Source organism: Arvicanthis niloticus, chromosome 9, assembly GCF_011762505.2.
Source record: "Arvicanthis niloticus isolate mArvNil1 chromosome 9, mArvNil1.pat.X, whole genome shotgun sequence".
Taxonomy (NCBI): domain Eukaryota; kingdom Metazoa; phylum Chordata; class Mammalia; order Rodentia; family Muridae; genus Arvicanthis; species Arvicanthis niloticus.
Window position 1 is genome coordinate 60,690,913 of NC_047666.1, and position 21,606 is coordinate 60,712,518.

Here is a 21,606-nt window from a genome sequence, read left to right on the forward strand (position 1 = left end):
CTAGTCTGAGTGCTGGGAACTGAACTCAGGTATTCTGCAACAGGAACAAGTGCTTTTAACCCTTGAGCCAACTCTCCAGCCCCAAGAAAACTCATAGTTAACAAGGTTTAGAAAAAAAGGGGTGGTGGGGAGCCTAGAATCATGATGGTGACTGCTTTTAATCCTAGCATTTGAGAGGCAGGGCAGATAGATTCTTGCGGGTTTAAAGACAGCCTCCTTGGCTATATAGAAAGTTCCAGGCTAGCTAGGATTGCATGCGGAGATAAACAGAAAGCTTCTTACTAGAGATCAAGTTTTACCAAGTTTAATCCTTCGGTCCCTCTTTTTGTAAATTATTATAAAATACTCCAAAAATACACATACAAGGTAAACCGCTAACAATAAAGCCACAGCTTAAATTGATTGGTTTCTGAACCCAAGAACAGATGAGAGGCGATAGCCTAAGCTACAGGCAGGGAGCCGGACACACTGATGAACACAGGAGAAAACAGGCAAATTACCAAGGGTTAGCACATGTCCAAAGACTGGCCAACAGAAGGATGTAGTCTTGTCCCTAATCAAGTCGTTCCTGCCTTTCGAGCTACCTGGAGATGTCTTCCAAGAATAGAGCTGGTGAGATGGCTCAGCAGGTAAAAGCGCTTGCTAGCAAGCCTGGTGATCCAAGTTCAATCCCCAGGTGTGTGGCGACTCCTGCACACATACATGTACACACATAAATGTGGGGAAAAGAAGTTCCAATGTCTTGTTCCTTCTTGTCACTGGAGTCTGAGTTCAACAGCTGCTTCCTCAGAGTTCAGTGTATCTGATGTTGCCCCTTTGTCTACGATTTGGCAAGTTACCTTGCTTCAATTTTTCATAGTTCTTTAACACTGTACAATTTTATTAAACAAGAAAATTGTATTTGTTACATTACCACATTGTGAGGCAGAGAAAAGCTACAGCCATGGAAAAGCATCAGAGATGGGGCAAAAAAGGGTCAGTGTTGGATCAACTGAAGTTCTAGAATTCATCAAGTCAGCACATATCATCACATGGCTCTTGCTTTTCTTTCTTAGTTTCTTCTTATGTGCACAAGTGTTCTACCTGCCCATCTGTGCAACTCGTGCATGCAGTGGCAAGGAAGCCAGAAGGGGGTGTTGGCTCCCCTGGAACTGGAGTGACAGATGGTAGTGAACCTCCTTGTGAGTGCTGGGAATTGAACCTGGATCCTCTAAAGAACAGCTAGAGCTCTTAACCACTGAGTTCTCTCTCCAGCCCTTCTGTTTGCTTCATCATGAATTCGTCCCAAATCATCTGCCTGGGTATTTCCCTACACATTTTATACCTCAGTGTCCTATACTTATTATCTCACCATTCAGGATAAGATTCTGTTCATGATTCCCATTTCTGCATTAAATTTCTCAATTTTGTAGAATCTTTCCTCTGCTATCAATGAATTTTTCCCCTCTTGGATACTGCTTTTTTTTTTTTTTTGGTTTTTCAAGACGGGGTTTCTCTGCGTAGCCTTGGCTGTCCTGGAACTCTCTGTAGACCAGGCTGGCCTCGAACTTAGAAATCCGCCTGCCTCAATACTGCTTATTTGTATTGTCTTTCTCCTTCTTTCTCAGAAGCCAACTGGAAAGTTTAGTGAAGTCCCACATCACTAAAGATGAAGGCAAAGGGGTAGTCATTGAAAGAGGTACATTTCCTTAACACTGGGAGTCTCTTGGTCCACCTCACAGCCCTAACAGGACAGCTTAGGCTACGGCTCAGCCCTGAGGCACTCAGAGGGGCGAAGCCTGCCGCCAGGAGACTCTAACTGGACTCCTGTCACCAAAGTGCCCTGACTCTTCCTTCTTTCTCTCCTTCCCTCTCTCCTTCCTTCCCTCTTTCTCTCCCTCCCTCCCTTCCTCTTTACCTCCCTCCTTCTCTCCTTCTCTCTCTCTTTCTCTAATTTTTTTTTCAGACAGGATTTCTCTGTGTAACAGTCCTGGTTGTTCTGGAACTCACTCTGTAGACTAGGCTGACCTAACTCAGAGATTGGCCTGCCTCTGCCCTTCCCCCTCCCCCAGTGCTGGGATCAAAGGTGTGCGCCGCCACCACTGCCCGATTCTATACTTCTTCCAGTTAGGTTTCTGTCCTTCAGAGTGAGCTATACTAGTTTTCAATTCTATATTGGAAACCAATTCTATATTGGTTTCCAATTCTTCTCCTCCCATTCTACACCGATACCTTTCAGAACAGCCAGAGTCTGCAGAGAGCCAGTTTCTACATGCAAATTACATGCCCACTACTACTAAGATTAGTTAATAAGACAAAATCTTTGCTGTAGTTAGAATTCCTTTGTTGCAACGTGACTGTCGTCCTCCTATGATAATGTCCTTGTATGAAGGGTTCTCAGAAAAAAGTGGATGTTCCACACCTGGAAGGAAACAAGTGAACCACAAAAGGAGGAGGAGGAGCCTGGTCCTTGTTCCTTGTATTTCAAGCTTGACAAGCTGAAGGCTTTCCCAGAGGCAAAGCGGGTCTCTGACAATGCAGGCCAGCAGCTTCTCAGGAGAGGGCCCTGTGAGGGAGCCAGCCCACTCTAAAGTCCTAGCTCTATTTTCTTCTTATCTTCTAGTGAGAGATAACAAGGCCTGCAGCAGCATTCCAGGCTTATCTTCACTGCAGTCAGCAGCTCCGGGGTGAGCTACAATTAAGGGATGAGAGAGGCATCTGCCCTCTCCTCTCCCCGCCTTAGGCTACCCAGGTGCTAGTTAGGGTCTTAATCATTTCCAAAGGGAACAGGTTTTTGCCTATTGGTTCAAGCATGGCCCACTCCATTCCACTGCAATCTTTTTGTTTTTGGTTATCTATCTATCTATCTATCTATCTATCTATCTATCTATCTATCTATCTATTTTCTGAGACAGGGTCTCTGAACTCATTCTGTAGACCAAGCTGACCTAAGACTGACAGAAACCACCCGCCTCTGCCTCTTGAATGCTGGAATTAAAGGTGTGTGCCACCATCACCACCACTCAGATAATTTCAATCTTTCTGAGGATATTTTAGTAGCAAAAGATGTCAATGATCAGTGACCCTCTCAACAAGAATTCATTCTTCATCACACTTCCTCAGCCTCTTCTTTTGCTTTCTTTCTTTCTTTCTTTCTTTCTTCTTTTTGTTTGTTTTTTTGTTTGTTTTTTGAGACAGGGTTTTTCTGTGTAGCCCTGGCTGTCCTGGAACTCACTCTGTAGACCAGGCTGGCCTCGAACTCAGAAATCCACCAACCTGCCTCTGCCTCCCAAGTGCTGGGGTTAAAGGCGTGTGCTACCACTGCCCGGCCTTCTTTTGCTTTCATTTAGTGTCTTTCTTTTTATTTTCTCAAGGGTTGATCATTTATTTGCTATTCTTGTTTTTGATTGGACTCAGAAGTAGAAGCTCTCATCAAGGATAGCCTATGTATTTTAAAAATCGAACGCATGCATACACATACACACACACACACACACACACACACACACACACACACACACACACCTGTTATGAGAACCAGGAAGGGGCTGGAGAGATGGCACCGTGCCAATTGCTCATTCAGAGGATGAGCTTCCGTTCTCAGCATCCTCATCAGGGAGACTCAGTCATCACATCATTTATCATTTGCAGGGTATCCAACATCCTCTTCTGGATGCTACAGGCACTCACATGTGCACATAAAATAAATATGTACTCACACATACAATTAAAAATGTTTTCAAAAGGAAAACTAGATATGCCTATAATCTTAACACTCAGGAGGGAGGTGGAAGCAAGAAGGTTGGCCATTCAAGCCTGGACCATGTACAATCTAGTCTCAAAAAAAAAGTAGTTCAACTCCAAGAAAAAAAAATCTATAAAGGAAGCACTAATAATGTCCAAAGTGAGAGATGTCCAAATGCATTCACAAAGAATTAAGTAAAAGAGTTTTTTTTTTTTTTTTTTTTGGTAAAGGTGATGTTTGTTTGTTTTGCTTGCAAAGTCAATAAAAATCCACACTACCTAGTTCTAGTTAAAGTATTTCAAAATGCATACTTGGATAAAAACAAATATGCAAACCCTTTTAGAAAAGAAGTTGATAATATCTGTTAAGATTTAGTTATTCAGCCAGCTGTGGCGGCGATCACCTCTAAGCCCAGCACCTGGGAGGCAGAGGCAGGTAGATCTCTGAGAGTTTGAGAGCAGCTTGACCTATAATCCCAGCCCTCTAGAGGCAGAGACAGGAGAATCTTAGGGCAAGTTGGCAAGTTGGTAGCTTGGCTCCATCAGTGAGCTCTGGGTTGGGCCAGGGACCCTGCCTGGATATATAAGATAAAAAACAATCGAGAAATACCCCCTTTGTCAATGTCTCACCTTTACACACATGCACATACATGTACCTGTGTACACACATGTACACCCTAGACATATGTCCCCCACACAGGCACACACACACACACACACACACACACTCGTACCTGCACACCAACATATGTGAATCCCTATATACGCACACCATACATACATATACATGCCAAAAAGTGGCTCAGATTTTTATATTTTTTTCACCACAATTCCTATAAAATATCTCCATAATACAGACAAATAAAGGTACAAAGATGGCAGCACACCATAATGTCACAGAGAAAGTCTGGAAACAACCTAAAGGCCAAGGGGGATTTATTTTAAAAGTGTCATTTATATTTCATCGGGAACTTCCTCACCCCCTTTTAACTTCTCTATATTTACACAATGGCATTTTTTTCAATTCTTCAGGCTCTTCAGGATTTTGGGTACTAGGATGTCCTTCATGTTTCCTCGGCCCAGAAAGCCCCTTCTTTCCTGTGGCTAGCATATTCTTTTTAAAAGCCAGCTGTAATGTGAGTGTGGGGAAGGCTCCCTGTCCACCTGTGTTGTTAGGAGGTCTCTGCTAATTTGATATAAAGTGATTACTGTCTCCTTCAATACCATGTATTGTGTCTGTTAGAAAGCAGCCTCCCACGATGGACAGCCATGTACAGAACACTACGGACCCATTAAAGCAACGAATGTAACTGGGTAATGACTTAAAAGTATGTCGAGCTCATAATTCTTCACTGTGTGTTGTCTTAAATGTGTAAGAACAGATAGAACACAAGATATCAACCAGAAGGCTGAAAGTCTATTCTCCGTATATTTTAAAATAGCACTGACATTATGAATTGTATAGTAAAATAGACTAGCACTCCATGGTGAGCCAGTTGAACTTTGGGTTCACTGAGGGTTTCCTGCGTCAATATATGAGGTAAAAAATATTTGAAGGACACCCCCTTTGTCAACCTCTGACTTCCATACACATGCTCACACGTGTGCTAATGTACCTGTACATGTGCAGGCACACTGTACACTGTAGCCAGACGCTCTGCTGAGCACTGAAGGAAAGAGGATATAAAGGATTCACACATGCTCCACAGGAGGATTACCTTAGACCTGCCACAGAGCTGATAGTAAGGGGAGAAGAGTGTCATGCTCACAGAGTTGGTGTTCCTAAGAGTTGTAAAGAACAAGGATGCAGGAATGACGAGCTGTGCCCTACAGGGTGTTCTCAGGCAAACCCCACACACGACAGTCAGCTGTGGAGACCCAGGCCTGCACTGGGGAGGCAGAGGCAGGAGGATCAAGAGTTCAGGACAAGGTTGAGATTGGCCTGGGCTACACGAGACCCATATCAAAAAGAAGAAGAGATGGGTCGGTGAGTGAGCGAAGGTGCTTTTCATCCTGTCTGACAAGCTGAGTTCAATCCCTGGGACCCATAGAGTGGAAGGAGAGAGAACCAGACTAGAACATATTCCAAGCTGGGAAAACCAGTCACACAAGTAAGAAAGAGCAAAGGGGTAGTTTGTGTTACCAGATTAGATAGATGTGAGTAAGGAGAGAATTAAGACAAACTGTATTATTGCCTTTCTTTGTTTATTTAGTGAGGGTGTGGGTATGTTGTGGCTTCTGTGGAGACGTCAGAGGACAGCGTGTTCTCTTCTACCATGCTCTTAGTGTTCCACCTCAGGTTGTAGGGTTTAGCAGCAAGTGTCCTTACCTGCTGAGCCATCTTGACAGCCCTCTGTTATTTTCACTATAAAACTAAGGATGCTTGGTTTTTCTTTACATAAGAGATCTATAAGATGTATAAATGAATTTGAAGACACTGAGTAGGGCTACAGACTCTGTGAGGATGAATATGTTGCTGTCCACACTGCCCCGACGCTTGGGGGCCATTATGTTGAGGACGGCACTGCCCCATGCTTTGGGGCTAAGTGTTCTGGTCTGAGGTGATCAGACAACAGGGTCTAGCAAGAGAGAGAGAGAGAGAGATGGAGGGGAAGAGACACGAAGAATGGAGACAAGACAGAGGGTCTAATCAAGTCTCCTTTATTGAAAGGAAATCCGGGGGTATTTATAAGCTTTGCCACGCGCCTTATAGGCGTAGATACCTCGTGCGTCTTGCAGGTGTGGATACCATGTGCACCTTGTAGCTGGGAGCACTAAACAGTAAAACAAGATATGTGGGAAAAAACAAGATTTTATCAGAGTGTGCTCAGCTGTTGGGGGTTGTTGAAAAACAAGTCTCTTGTCAGGGGTATATGGCTCGAGGTGGCTCCAAAGATGATAGCTGCTTTCTGCTAGGAGCCGGCTCCCAACATGAATACAGCTGAGCTCAAGGATGGTACTCCCTGGAGCTGAACAGGACTGAGTCCCATAGTCTAGCATGGCAGAGGAGGAGGAAAGGCAGAGCCCATCAGGAGTCTGGCTATGGGTGACAGTGTTTCAAGAACAGTTTTTCAAGTAGGCACAATGCAAAAGCCCTACAGGCTCAGTGGTAGTGACTCTGACAAAAGGGGGGTGAGGTGGGGCAGGCTGGGGTAGGAGAAAACAGCTTTCTGGGTTGCAGGGGCAGCGGGAGCAAGAGTTTGCAGGATAGGACAGGATGCTGTGCTTTTTGATCCAGCAGCAAAGGAGGCTGAGAGATAAGGGGAGATTTATCACAAATCGATAACCAAGCTAGGCGCAGCAGGTCAAGCATTTGGGCTTTCTCTGCATACTAAGATATCTGGCAGGTTAACACAGCAAAAGTGTGTCCGGATTTGGACTTTAGAAAGATCACTAGTAAGGCCTGGTGGACAGGCTCTTGAGCCAAGCACTCAGGAGGCTAAAGCAGCCGATGAGGCCAGCAGGGGTTAGAGTGAGCATCAAGCCAGGCTAGGCTATATTGCAAGACCCAGTCTCTAAAATGATAAAAAAAAAAAAAAAAAAAAGAAAAAGAAAAAAAAGAAAGAAAAAAGAAAAGAAAGAAAGAAAAAGAAAAAGAAAAGAAAAGAAGAAAAAAAAGAAAAAGAAAAGAAAAGAAAAATTACCGGCTACGTGATAGAAACCACCAAGGAGATGCTTATAAAAAGATGATGATGATGGACTCAAATATTTGACAGGAAATTCAGAATATCAGCTCTCAAAAATCTTAGTGATGGCATGGTAGTGCATGTCTTAAGCACTCTCAAGGGAGAGGCAGGAGGGTACCCTGGTCTACATAGTGAGTTCCTGGCCAGCTAAGGATACACAGCGAGACCCTGCCTCAAAGAAGAAAATAAAATGCAAATCTGTTTTCAAGTAAGCTTTCTTGAGAAAAATTACATGGCTTCATTTTCCTCAGGAGAGGTGGAAAAGAAAAGGCACAGGCGCAGCCATGACAGAGCAGGAGAAACAGAGACCCTGTCATTGGGGTATTTATTCAGTAGACGATTATCCATCAGCTAGTATATAAAGGATTTTCTTGACACTATTCACTGTGGAATTGAAGAGCAAGACAGAGAGACAGCGCTGGAGACAGAGAGCAAGACAGCGCTGGAGACAGAGATATCGCACACATTCTTATAGCTTACGGTACTACTACTGTGTTTCTAAAATGTGCTGCCTGCTCATGGAGACCCCGTGGCTGAGGGCTGCTGGCCTTCCTCTAGGAACAAACCTTTGGAACAAACGTTTCAGCAGATCTGTTGGCTGGATTGTCCCATATCGCTTTCCTGTTCCTGCTCACCTTTATCTCAGCCAGGTTGGAGCCACAGATAACACCTTAAAAGAGATTTGGAATGCCTGTGTACTCAAAGTAGGGTGTCCTGGACAGGGCATAGGCAAGAAGAGGGGAAAGCAGGAGGACCAGATGAAACGTAGCCAGGAAAGGAAACAAACTAGTACTATTCAAAGAGAAATAAGTAATTGTGGTTTACACACTAGTTCCCTTCAGTACCAGCAACTGGCTTTACATGGAGCAGTTGTGAATGCCAGAAGAATTTGCTGTATGAAGTGCAAGCTCTATTCCAAACTGCATGACCTTGGCCAAGCTGTCCTTAACGCTGACATCTATAAAGTGATGGAAGCCACTGCATTGATGGGGAGACTAGGTACTACATGTTAAAGTGCTTTGCAGAGTGTAAAGCACCAAGCTGTTAGCGCTCTGAATCTCACGAAGTACAGGAAATCAGGTCATGAAACAGCACATCCAACCAGCAGACTTCCTCAAGACTCTTCAGGTCTAGCTCAGGAAATCAGAGGGGCAACATCTGACTAGGAAGGAGACCGTGCCACTTTGAGGGTAACCCCTTTGACTCTCAGCCCAGACACTAGGCAATCCATCTCTACTCTCTTCTGCAGATATGTATGTCCACTTCAGTTTTTATTTGCTTTCTTGATGACGGCTTTTTTGCTTCCTCAGTGGCTGGACCAGCAACCCTGGGAACTTACAAAGAAACCTAAGCCAAGAAATCAGTGCTGGCTGTGGCGAGACCCAAAATCAATCCTTGCCTCTTAGAAGATTGGGGCGAGAGAATCTCAAGTTTAAGGCTCATCTAAGCTACACAATGAGTTCGAAGCTAGTCTGGGCAACTTAGGGAGGCCCTACCTCAAAACATGCAAGGGAAGGTAGCGTAGGTTTCTGTGGTAGCAGGCTTAGCTGGCAAGCACAAAGCAAAGTTTAATTCCCAGTACAAAGTGGGGGCTGGAGGGTGGGGGTGGGGAGTTCAAAACAGCCATGCAATTTACAAATTTACAAATTCTCAAATTATACCTAACCATAGCATATTACAAAAAGTATTATTATTATTATTACTATTATTATTATTATTATTTTAATCTTGGAATCTGGCATGGAGAATTCTGACTACTTTTGTCATTTTTTTTTTTTTAATGCAGGAACCTTCCTGCTTAATTAAGTACACATGGCATGGCACGTATGTGAAGCTCAGAGGGTGCTGCCACACCATGCTGGTTTTCCTGAAAGAAGATGAGTCTCAGGGATCAAAGTCAGGCTGTCAGAATTGGCAGCAACCACCTTGAGTCATTTTGTTGGCCCTATAATTTTTTTTTTTTAAGATTTATTGTTGTTGTTGTTATTATTGTTGTTTTGTTTGAGACAGGATTTCTCTATTTACCCCTGGGTGTCCTGGAACTCACTCTGTAGACCAGGCTGGCCTTGAACTCATAGATCTGTCTGTATTTGCCTTCCAAGTTCTGGGATTAAAGGCACAAGACTTATTATTTAGATTTATTTCATTTAATGTACACGAATGCTTTGCCTGTGTGTATTTCTGGTGTACTACATGCATTCCTGGTGCCTGGAAGTCAGAAGAGGATTTCAGATCCCTTGAAACTGAAGTTAAACATGCTTGTCAGTCACTAAGTGGATGCGGGGTGCTCTGGAAGAGCAGTAAGAGCTCCTAATCTCTAGCTCTTGTAACTTAAAAAAGATTCGTGTCATTTTTAAGTGTGTGCTTGAGCGTGTGAGTGCAGGTGCCTGCAGAGGCCAGAAGAAGGCATCAGATGTCTGGGAGCTGAAATTACAGGCATTTGTGAGACTCCTGAAGTGAGTCCTGGGATCGGGACTCAGGCTCTCTAGAGGAGCAGCAGGGGCTCTTACGCACATCTCTACAGCCCAGCCCACTGAGTTCTTTCTTAAAATTGGTTTTCTTAAGAAAGTGCCTGGTAGCTAGGCGTGGTAGTAGTGCACGCCTTTAGTCCCTGCACTCCGGAGGAGACCGTGTCTGGCTTACTCCAGTCTTGCTTCCTTTTAGTCCTTTGCTTCCTTGGGGAAAGGAGAGTTCATCTCTAAGCCATCGTAGGAAGGGCGTTAGGGCAGTCCGTGTGGCATTGGTAGACATTAGCACAGTGGCAGGGTTTATTTTAGTCACCGCTAATCACTATGTCCTCTTCCCAGTACTTATGACGTTACCACCTCCAGTGACCCGTGAGACATGCAAATTCTCACTTTTTACCCCAGATGTGGTGAATCAGACTCTTGTCAGGGTAGAGCCAAGAAACCTGCAATAAGCCTTACAAGTGACTCTCATGCATGCTAAAACTTCAGGAGTATCACCTTGTAGCTGTCGTGTCAAACTTAAGATGGACTGGAGAGCTGGGCAGTGGTGGCGCATGCCTTTAATCCCAGCACTTGGGAGGCAGAGGCAGGCGGATTTCTGAGTTCGAGGTCAGCCTGGTCTACAGAGTGAGTTCCAGGACAGCCAAGGCTATACAGAGAAACCCTGTCTCGAAAAACAAAAAAACAAAAAAACCCAACCAAAAAAAAAAAAAAAAAAAAAAAAAAAAAAAAAAAAAAAAAAAAAACAAAACCAACAACAACAAAAAACCCAACACCTCCCCCAAAACAAACAAACAAACAAACAACAAAAAAAAGATGGGCTGGAGGTGGGTCAGGAGGTAAAGGTACTTGTTGTGGGAGCATGCCAACCTGACTTAGATTTTTAGGACTCATGTAAAATTAGGAGAACAGACTCCATAAAGCTGTCCTCTAACCACCACATGCCCCCTGGGGCCTGTACACACAAATACATAGATATATGCAATATAAACAAACTAACAAACAAAGGTTAGATGGTTAGCATGGAAATATGTTACCATGAGTATTTGAAATAAACATGGAAGCCAGCTTTTCTCAGAAGTCTAATTTGGCTCATGAACGGTTTGCCCAGGAACAATGGCTTTGTGTTTGTTTATAGCTCCGTAAACTGGAATGTACCATCTCTATTCCAAGGTTTTTAATCTCCGCCTCCCCATTAAAATCTACAATGGCCCTTATGTATGATAGCTTAGTTTGGAAAATTAGTGGAGGCTCGAGCCTCGTGTAGTTTTTTTAGCCTAGGCCAGAAGAAGCTTCTTTGCACAAGAGGTCTTCCTAGACAGCCGACAGCCCCCGCCCCCAACTAGTCAGAGAAGCACCTTTCCTACTTTGCACGAAGGCATTGCGCCCTCTTCTGGCCTTGGGGGCAACATGCATGCAACATGCAGTCAAAACATCCATATACATAAACATAAAGGAAACAGATGCTAATTTAAAATGTGAGTGTGTGCTGGCGGGGGTGGGGGTGGAGAGTTTCTAGAAAACTAAGAGAGCGGAGAACAGAAGTTCCACCATCTTGAAGACCGCTTCTTCCTACTTTGTCTTCAGTGACACCCAGTATATGCTCCCTGCCCTGTATGGCAACCTGCAAGTCTCATGCTTTCTTTCCATTTGGGTTCTCCTTTTTAGCTTTTTTTTTTTCACACACAGATAATGCATTAAAACAATTTATTTTAGCATCTGTTGCAGTTTGAATATGAAGTGCGCCCCCCCCCCCCAGGCTCGAGTGGTAAGAGGTTTGGTTGAGAGTTAATCAGCTTTACGGAAAGAATCATGAGGTATCTGACTAATCCACAGCTCAGTGGATTCATAGCTTGATAGTGATATGACTCCTGTGGGGTGAGAATGAGTATGTAGGGCCCAACTACTGGCATTCCTCAGGATAGCTAATCCCTGGACCTGTCTTCTCTCTGCACCGCTCTACCGTGAGAGGCCCCGCCTTCCTCCGACCCAGGCTCCGGGCTAGCCACATCATTACGCCTTGGCCCCCAGACAATGAAACCAAGTGATAATGGACTGAAATCCTGGAACTGTGAGAGAATAAATCCCTCCTTGCTTTAGTTTTCTCAGATATTTTGTCATGACAAAAGAGTGGCTAATCCAGCATATGTGGTGTGGTTTCAGCCTCAACCCCTGGCTCCGTTCTGATGGATATAATGTTTAACAATCTCACAAGGGGTGAACCACCTATTGAGTCGTTTGTTGGCCCTCATTTGCAAGTCACCCAACCAGCAGAACCATACAAGAGATCCTCCCTTAGTGGTTTTGTCATAGGCACCTGAACTCAGCAAACACCTGCATTCTGAGATCCTTCTTCCTGCCTCTGATTTGGTCTATGTTGAAGTCAGTTAGGTCAACCTAGTTTTCCCCCCTCTGGCTTCCTCTTTTTTAAATCCCCAACTCAACACACAAGTGTAAGAAGGCCAGAGACCTCTGCTTTCTAATTCTAAAGCCCATTCACTCCCCATAATCCTCCTTCCTCCTCTCCCAGGACGATATCTCTCCTTTCATTCCTTTTATCATCCATTCCCTAAATAGTCTCAAATGGCTTCGAGTCTTCCCAGGGCTTTGTCTTCTAGGCTTAGTTAAAAACAGTTCACTAGGCACCCTCCTCACCTCACTTAGGTGAATTCCGGGACATAAAAGCAGTGAGAACTTGAAGCTGCAGGGATCTACACCGCCACCTGGTGGCCGACTGTTAAATAGGTTTGGTTGGCATCCTAGCAACAGACCCCGGAGGTGGATACCCCAAAGCACTGGTCGTGGGCAGAACAGGAGAGTTCTTTCTTCAAACCAGCATTTTCTCTGTAATTATCTTTTTATCTTTACAAGGTTTTATTTTATTTTTACCCTCTAGAGTTCTTTAATTCCTTCCTTCCTGGGAATTGAACCTAGAGCCTCATCCGTGCTAAGCAAAGGCTAAGCCTGCATCCCCAGACCTTTCACTCTTTCCTCTCTGCTAAATCTCCAAGATTTCTCTTTCCTTTTTGACCAACTAACCTATTATTTCATTGAGAAAATAGAAACTAAGTAAAAGATATTATCCATCTTCAGTAATAAATCTGGTTCTTATTTTATGCACATTCTCAGCTTCTTGTCAGATACACTGTCGGCTACTCCAGCTAAGCCACACCTTTTCTAGGTAGCTGGACCTCCTTCTTATTCTCACCCAACAGTCCTGTCTGCAAAGTAACTCCTTTCTGGAATCAGAAGTTCCTTTTCTAATGAGTCCATATTCCAAGACCTCTGTAGTCCGTCTCATTTGAGAGCCCCAGAATTCAGGAGAGCCGACATTTGTGTGGCAGTGGGACCTGGAGAGGGGTTTTACTGCCTGTGAGATCAAGTGGGGTCAAAGCAAGGATTCTTCTCCTCCTCTGCCCTCTATCGCTTCCTTTTTATTTGTCTAGTTAGTTTGCAGTGCGGGGACGGAGCCCGAGCTTCACAGGAGCTGGACAAGACTTTGAAGCAAGGCTCCATTTCCATCAGTCATTCTCTGTCATTTCACCTCTGTTAAGATCACCAACACACTCCACCTTAAAATCAACACACTCCACCTTGACAGATCCAATAATGGCTGCTCATAACACATCTCTGTTTAGTTGTGTTTTGCTTTGTTTTGAGATAGGGTCTGAAGTAGCCCAGGCTGGCCTCATACTTGCTATAAAGCTAAAGATGACCTTGAACTTCTGATCTTTCTGCCTCTACCTTCCAAGTGCTGGGATTAGTGATGTGCTACTTGGGCCATGAAGCGTTTGTGAACCCCAAAAGTCCACCAAGGCACCATTTCCGATGTAATTGCCGATTACATTTCCGATGTAAAGAGTCTCTTTATTACAAACTCAAGTTTGGCTTACGCACCACCGACCCACAGGACAGTTTTCAGTAAGGCCGCCCTGAACGCTCATCGAGACAAGGCTTTATAGGAAATGGAAGTAAGTGAGGTGGGGTCCAGCCTGGCAAGCATCTAACTGAATGACTATTGTAAGCCGACAGGTGGGTGCTCTGAAGCAAGACTGTATACAATCAAGAATGGTTTGAAAGTACATCTGAAACAATCAGACTAATCTTTGATTAACTGTTGCTAGGAAGTAGCTGGGGAGTAACTCTGGCCAAGGACAAGCCATGGGGTCCTTCCTGGTACATGCGTGCAGCTTGGGCTCAGCTATGGGGCCAAATTCTCAGGCTTTTTTTGTTTTTGTTTTGTTTTTCCTTTAAGATGGAGGCCAGTTCCAAGATGGAGTCAGTTTGGCCACTCACTACCACCCTTGGTTTATGTGGTGCTGGAGACCAAACACAGGACTTGGTAAATGCTGCAAGGCCTATCACCTGGATTACAACCTCTACTCTGCGGTTGGTTTGTTTGTTTGTTGTTGTTTTTGTTTGCTTGTTTGTTTGAGACAGGGTTTCTCTGTGTAGTCTTGGCTGTCCTGTAACTCGATTTGTAGACCAGGCTATCCTTGAACTGAAAGAAATCTGCCTGTCTCTGCCTCCTTAGTGCTGGGATTAAAGGCAAGTGCATCTTGCTCAGCTCTGATTGGTTTTTAAGCTACATTCTCCTAACTTTCCCTAGCTCTACACAAATATGTAACCTACCAGGAAGTCAGGAAGGCCTTTTAATTTCTCTGCTTGGATTTTATTTTGGGGTGTGGGGACAAAGTGTCACAGTAGCCCAAGGTAACCTGGAACTCACTCTACAGCCCAGGTTGGCCTCAAATGCATGGTGATCCTTCTGCCTCTGCCTCCCGTGTATTGAGATCACAGGTGTTATGGCCAGGTCCACTTGGCTCTAGAGCCACCACTCTGTCTGGGTTTCTATGTTGTCTTACTGTGTTTTCTCAGCATTACTAAACACTGGCATATCCTCAAAGCTCAGTACTCAAACTTTTTCTCTTCCATCCCAATCCCCTGGAGTTTCCAGTAGGTCCATGGCTTTGAATCTGAGTCAAACTGGATCTCTAATTTGGGCTTTACACCTGGGTCATGGGTCCTGGAGTCTCTCAGGATTCAGATGGGAAAGTGCTCTGGGATCCTGCCCTGTTCTATTCTATCTGGTCCTTCTCCACTGGTATTGTTACCCTCAATAGAGGAATCAGTCTAACCTCTACCTTTGTCCAGTTTATTAGCGTCTCCTTCCTGTGTGACCTTACCACTTCCCTAGTCCAGTCACCCTGGCACAAGTCACCTTCACTCTAACCGGTGGTTCCTAGGGTAGAACTCATCTGTCTCCTTGTTTGCCTTCACATGATCTATTCTCCAAACAACAACCCTTAGAAACATGTATTTGATATCATTTCTCATCTTGGGGGGGCTGCAGGCCCTATGTCATCTAGTTCAGGGTCACCCCCATTTCCCACAGCTGTTCTCCTCCGCACAGCATAGTCACCTCCTTGCTGGTGTCATTTCTTTAGCCGAGGGCCTCTCATATGCCGGGCAAGCATTTACTACTGAGTCATAGCCCAGTCCTCCTTAGACTTTGGGTCTGACACAGGGTCTCACATGTGCAGGACGTGAGAACGCCTAAGAAGGAAAGTAAGTCAAGATCACAATATAGAAAATTGGATGGGAGGAGGAGGGGGGCGTTTGCTCATTCTGATACTGTATCTGGTTGATAAAACCTTGTCAGGAAGAATGTGAGCAGAAACAGACTCTCCAGGGCATCCAGTGATCTCTTCTGGACTCTGAGGGTACCTGTTTATACATGGCAGGTACAGACATGAACACATACACCTAAATAAAATGAATCTTAAATAAGTCACAGCTCCGTCGAGATGCAGCTCACACACCTTACAAAGTGCGCAGGACAGTGGTTTTTAGTATATTCAGTGTGGTGCAACCGCCTTTCTGGTTTTTTAAACATTTGTTTGTATTCTGTGCTTAAGAGCCACAGCATACAAGTGGAGGTCAGAGGATGGCTTTTTGAAATTGGTTCTCTTCTTCTATCATGTAGGTTCGGGGATCCGTGGCAAATGACAAAGTCTCACTCTGTAGCCTTGGCTGGGCTGGTTGACTCCTCTCACCTGTTTCAGTGGACCGTAGCCATGGTCATTCACTACATAACAGTCGGACTGCTTTTGAGGTTGTCGTGTTCAGAGGGGCAGAACAGCAGTAACTGAGACTTTACAGTCCACAGAGCAGAGCAGAGCCATTCCCACTCTCAGGATCTATGTACACCAGACTGGGGCTGGAGTCTGACAAATATTTATACCCCAGGACCTTTACATACTGTTTCTTTTGTATGAGTAATTTCAGATTGCCTCATGGCTGGCTCCTGGACATTCTGTTTCTGCTCAACTCCTTCCTGAAGAAGCTTTCCCCAACCGGACCACAGTATCAGAATGAGCAAACGCCCCTCCCTCCTTCCATCTTATTTGCTATATCGTGATCTTGACTTATTTTCCTTCTTAGACATTCTCATACCTTGCACTGGGATGTAAATCTGTGAAGGCAGTTCCAGGCATCAGTAGTGTCTGTCACACAAATGAATGAAAAAAAAAATGGAAAGAAAGAAAACCAAACCAAAACATAAAAACAAACAAAAAGGCACATGAAAACAGTTCAGTGAATAACAAATGAGCCCTTGAAAGAAATGAGTCTAGAGAAAAAATTATTTAGTATCCTCTCACTGGTTTTATTAGAGAAAACCATGCCTGAATAAAAGAAAAGTATGGTCCAGGGTATGGCGGCGCACACCTTTAGTACCAGAACTTGTACCGGGAAGGTAGAGGCAGGCAGATCTCTGAGTTCAAGGCCAGTCTGGTCTACAGAGCAGTTTCAGGACAGCCAGGGCTACATAGAAAAACCCTGCCTCAAAAAAAAGAAAGAGAGAGAGAGAGAGAGAGAGAGAGAGAGAGAGAGAGAAGGAAGAAGAAGAAGAAGAAGAAGAAGAAGAAGAAGAGGAAGAGGAAGAGGAAGAGGAAGGAGGAGGAGGAGGAGGAGGAGGAGGAGGAGGAGGAGGAGGAGGAGGAGGAGGAGGAAAAAGAGGAGTAGTAGGAAAATGGCTTGGGTTATAGATTGCCTGCTCTGCAAGAAAGCTGCCTGTGGTTCAGTCCCCACCACCACATAAACCAGATGTCAGGGCTCACATCTGTGATTCCTGCACTGGGGAGAGGTAGAGGCAGAAGGATCAGAAGTTCAAAGTCATCCTCAGCTACATATATACATAGTTTGAGGCCAGTATGAGACGTATGAAACCATGTCTTAAAACAAAAATAAACAAAGAACAGGCCCACGAGATGGCTTGTTAGTTTAAACCACGTGCTTGCTGTGGTGTCTGACAGCTGAGCTCTGACCCTGAGACCCAGTGGTGGAAGGAGAGAACAGATGTCCACAGCTGTCCTCAGACCTCCACTAGTGTGCCAAGGCACATGCTCCTACACACACAATTAAATACACAAAATATGGTAGAGAATTAATACACATCCAAACAGTGGGTCTAATTCGTACCATGATTTATGCAAGTAACGTTTCTGAGTGACTTCACCTCCATGTTGTTAACCGACATAAGGAGGTATAGAGGACTGAAGAGCAAGAATGTTTGAATCTTTTCATTTTTAATTTTTCTTTCTTTCTTTCTTTCTTTCTTTCTTTCTTTTTCTTTTTCTTTCTTTCTTTTTCTTTTTCTTTTCTTTTCTTTTTTTTTTTGGTTTTTCGAGACAGGGTTTCTCTGTGTAACCCTGGCTGTCCTGGAACTCACTCTGTAGACCAGGCTGGCCTCAAACTCAGAAATCCGCCTGCCTCTGCCTCCCAAGTGCTGGGATTAAAGGTGTGCGCCACCACCGCCCGGCTAATTTTTCTAAATTAGTATTTCTTTATAAACTGAAAATCCAATCAGTGGATTTCAGGTTTTTTTTCCCTCACTATGTATTTAACACTTTTCTCTTGATATATCTTGCCCTTTATGCTAGTAAGATATTGGACAAGATTTTAGCTACTATTGGGCATAGTCAAAATGGCCTTGTCAAAAGTAAAACCGTGGCAAGTGAGACGCTCACTGTAGCCAGTGCTTGCTACTCTGTGGGTCCTTATTTCTTCCACCCTCCTCCTAACATTAGATAGGAGAGAAGAAGGATAGAAAGGAAAGGGGTGACTTTATCATTAGACTACTTCCTGCTGATTAGAGGGTTGAGTATCTTGCGGCAAATTTGATCTTCGCTGTCAGGATATCTAATTTCTTCTTGTTTCCTCTTTGTGCACGACTACTTAACAAACCTCAACCACCACCAATAACAGTAACCAACTACCAATCAACAACCCACCCCAACAACCAACAAACATCTCAACAAACCAACAAACAAGTCAACAACCAACTCCCCATTGTCTTTGGATCCTAGCATCTATGTACCCTCTGAAAAGTCCCCAGAATTCCAAATGTCACATAATTGAAGAAACTATTTGTTTCTGGCCAAATCATGTCCCTGCTAGAGGATAGGACAAAACACAGTCAGCTGCTGTCGACAATCTGAAGCAGCCCCACACCCCACACCTGGCATCAAAATGAAAACATACTTTTATAATATTTCTTTTTGGAAAGAATTATTTTATTTATATGGAAACACTGTCGCTTTCTTCAGACACACCAGAAGAGGGCATCAGATCCCATTACAGATGGTTGTGAGCTACCACGTGGTTGCTGGGAATTGAACTCAGGACCTCTGGGAGAGCAGTCAGTGCTCTAAACCACTAAGCCATCTCTCCAGCACTCTTATAATATTTCTGTGTCTTTCTTTCGTTTTAAAGATTTATTTACAGTGTTCTGCCTACATGTATGCTGGTGTACTAGAAGAGGGCACTAGGTCTCATGATAGATGGTTGTGAGTCACCATGTGGTTGCTGGGAATTGAACTCAGGACCTTTGGAAGAGCAACCAGTGCTCTTAACCTCTGAGTCATCTCTTTAGCCCCTATTTATTTCTGTGTTTTTCAAAGACACCGAAATTCCTAAATTGTCACTACAGCTCATCTGATAAAGGTTCCTGTTAGTAAACCTGTTTTTAATTACTAGTAATACCGCCAATAAACATTTTAACCTTTATTTAACCTTAATTCCTACCAAATTTCAGAGGACATTTTCTGTTAACATCTATATTACTAAAAGCTTAATAGATGTGTATTTCTTTTCAAATAAAACAAGAATTGGGAGGGCATGGTGGCACATACTAGTCATCTCAACACTGTGGACTGGGGCAGGAGGATAGTGATTTTTTGAGGCCAGCCTGAGCTATATAATGAGATCCTGTCACAAACACAAATGATGTATGCTACCCATATACAATAAGGTTGGTGTAATCAGGAAACCTAGAAATAACAAAGGGTAGCCTCTAGTTTCTTTTTCTTTTTGAGACTAGGTAGCATAAGCTAGCCTTGGACTTGCTTTTGACCCATGGTAACCTACAACTTTTGAAATGGAAAACAGAGTAGTAACCCCTTACCTCACATAGTAAAGCTCAATTATTCAATAAACAGGGCAAGGGTGAACCACGCCCAGGATCTGCAGTAGGGAGAGCTCTGTGGCCAGTTAGGGTGGGCAGAGTACAGAGCAACCATGCTTTTGGTTGGTGAAGAAAACAAACATGTTAAAAAGGAGATCTCATACTGAAAGTCAACCTCATGGAGCTGCCTTCCTGGCCTGTCTGACCTGGCACAAGCAGCTAATGGTCACTGAACACCCATTCATCTCTGTGGCACTGCCTGACCAGTCCACAAAGCACTCCTCCAGCTGGCACCAACTCCAGCTTGCTGTAGAACCCAGACTTACTCATCACCACATGCCCTGCCAGCTCTTCTGGATCTCACTGACACAGACAAACCTGGTTTCTCTCGCCAGGGGAACTGATATACTGTTTGTATCATAAATTCCAGGCACTGAGTTTTCCTTCAGCCCTTGGCTTCTCAGTTTCTGTGGCTAGATTTAGTTTTTGCTTCTCACATCCTGTACATGAGCACTGTCTGGTCATCAGGGAGCACTGGTTATAGGGTAAATTCACTTGTACAGCTGTTTCCTCCAGCTTGAGGCATTCCTTTCTGGGAGGAGAGAGAAGGCGGCAAGCTTGCCAGTAAGAGGCTGAGGAAGCCCATGAAACTTAAACTCAGAAGAGCCTCCCTGAGGAGGGTCAAGCAATTGCTGGCATGGGTGGGGGTGAGGGTGGAGGGTGGGGGGGGGTTGGGGGCTGGGGAGCTGAGTGAGGGAGCTGCTGGTAAGTTGAGGAGGGAAATCCAATCTCACCCATCCCCCATGAGCTTCTTTTGATGACGAAGCTTCTGCCTTTGAGTCATCCCTGGGAGGAGAAGTCATTCCCTATCCATACTCCGGTTAAGTTACAGTTAGATCAGACTGGAATCAATTCTTTGGTCTATCATCAGTACCCTATCTGGGGTGAATAAATAGATGCTCATGTCTTCCTAAGAAAAGTCATACAATATATTTAATAAAGGCATGACAGGAAAAAAAAAAAGGATCACTTATTTCACTTCTGTACTTTATCTACTTATTTGACTGAGATTACCCCCTATGTCCTTAGGGATTGCATGTCCCCCTAAAGACAACATGCAAATCTCTGAAGAACCGAATATAAACAAACAAACAAACAAACAAACAAAAATATAAAAATAAAGGGGAGTCTTGGAGGGACAGAGAAGGGCAAGGGATAATAGAAGGAGTGAATATTATCAAAAGATTTAATGGAAACATTATATATTTATATATATCAAATAATATATATTAGCAATGATATAAGAACGGCTGACTGATTTCCTCAGTCTGAAAAGCATACCAAAGGAGACAACTGTCTCTCTAAGGATAACCATTCACATGTTCAGGAAAAAAAATGAGGCTCTTGGATGTGGGTTAAAACAAGATACCAGAAAAAATGCAGCTTGGAGCCAGGAGGCTTCAATCCCAGCACTCAGGAGGCAGAGGCAGAGGCAGGTGGATCTCTGTGAGTTTGAGGCCAGCCTGGTCTACAGAATGAGTTCCAGGACAGCCAGGGCTAAGGAGAAAGACCCTGTCTACAAACAAACATACCAGCAAATTCCCAGAGAACAGCTTTCTGCAAAGTTCTTTGCAGAAATAATCTCGTGTTCCCTGACTTTAGGTAACCTGCACCAACCATCAGAGGGTGTTGGACCTGCCCTAAGCCATCCCAAAAGACGGAGCCTTATGTATTACCTTTTGTGGACATTTTATCACGGTGCTTTGCAAGTAACATGCCTAAGTTGCACCCCACCCCAGAGATGCTCCTGAAAGAATGGTTGTGAGTGTACACATTCATAAGGTTCTCCACTGCTTTTCATGCCTATGGTACCACGGCTTTGTTTAAGATTTCCTCAAAAAACCACATCGTGTAACCCTTAACGAGAGTTACAGATGCTGTTACAGTGCTGAACTTGAGTATTTTATCACCCTTGTTACTCTGAATAACACATACTGAAACTACAAGGTGGGCCAGCAAGGTGGCTCAGAAGGTAAAGGGACCTGCCACTATGCCAGAAGACTCCTCCTCCAGACTCCACACGGGCACCTCGGTATCCACACATGAGTGTGTGTATACACACAAACACACACAGTAATGCAATTTTTAAAAGTAAAAACCACCATGAATGGCAAATGTAATGGTGGATTGCCCAGTAGCAAGAGGCCTTGGGTTCAGTTGCCAGCACCTTCTTCCTAAAAGTCGGCATGGTGGCCTAGGACTG

General features: G+C 44.2%; 1 protein-coding gene across 2 annotated transcripts in view; it reads right to left on the bottom strand.

The window, feature by feature from the left end:
• Positions 1-21,606, bottom strand: part of LOC117715326 (solute carrier family 2, facilitated glucose transporter member 3) — a 67,516-nt gene that overhangs the window by 41,704 nt on the left and 4,206 nt on the right. The window lies entirely within an intron of this gene.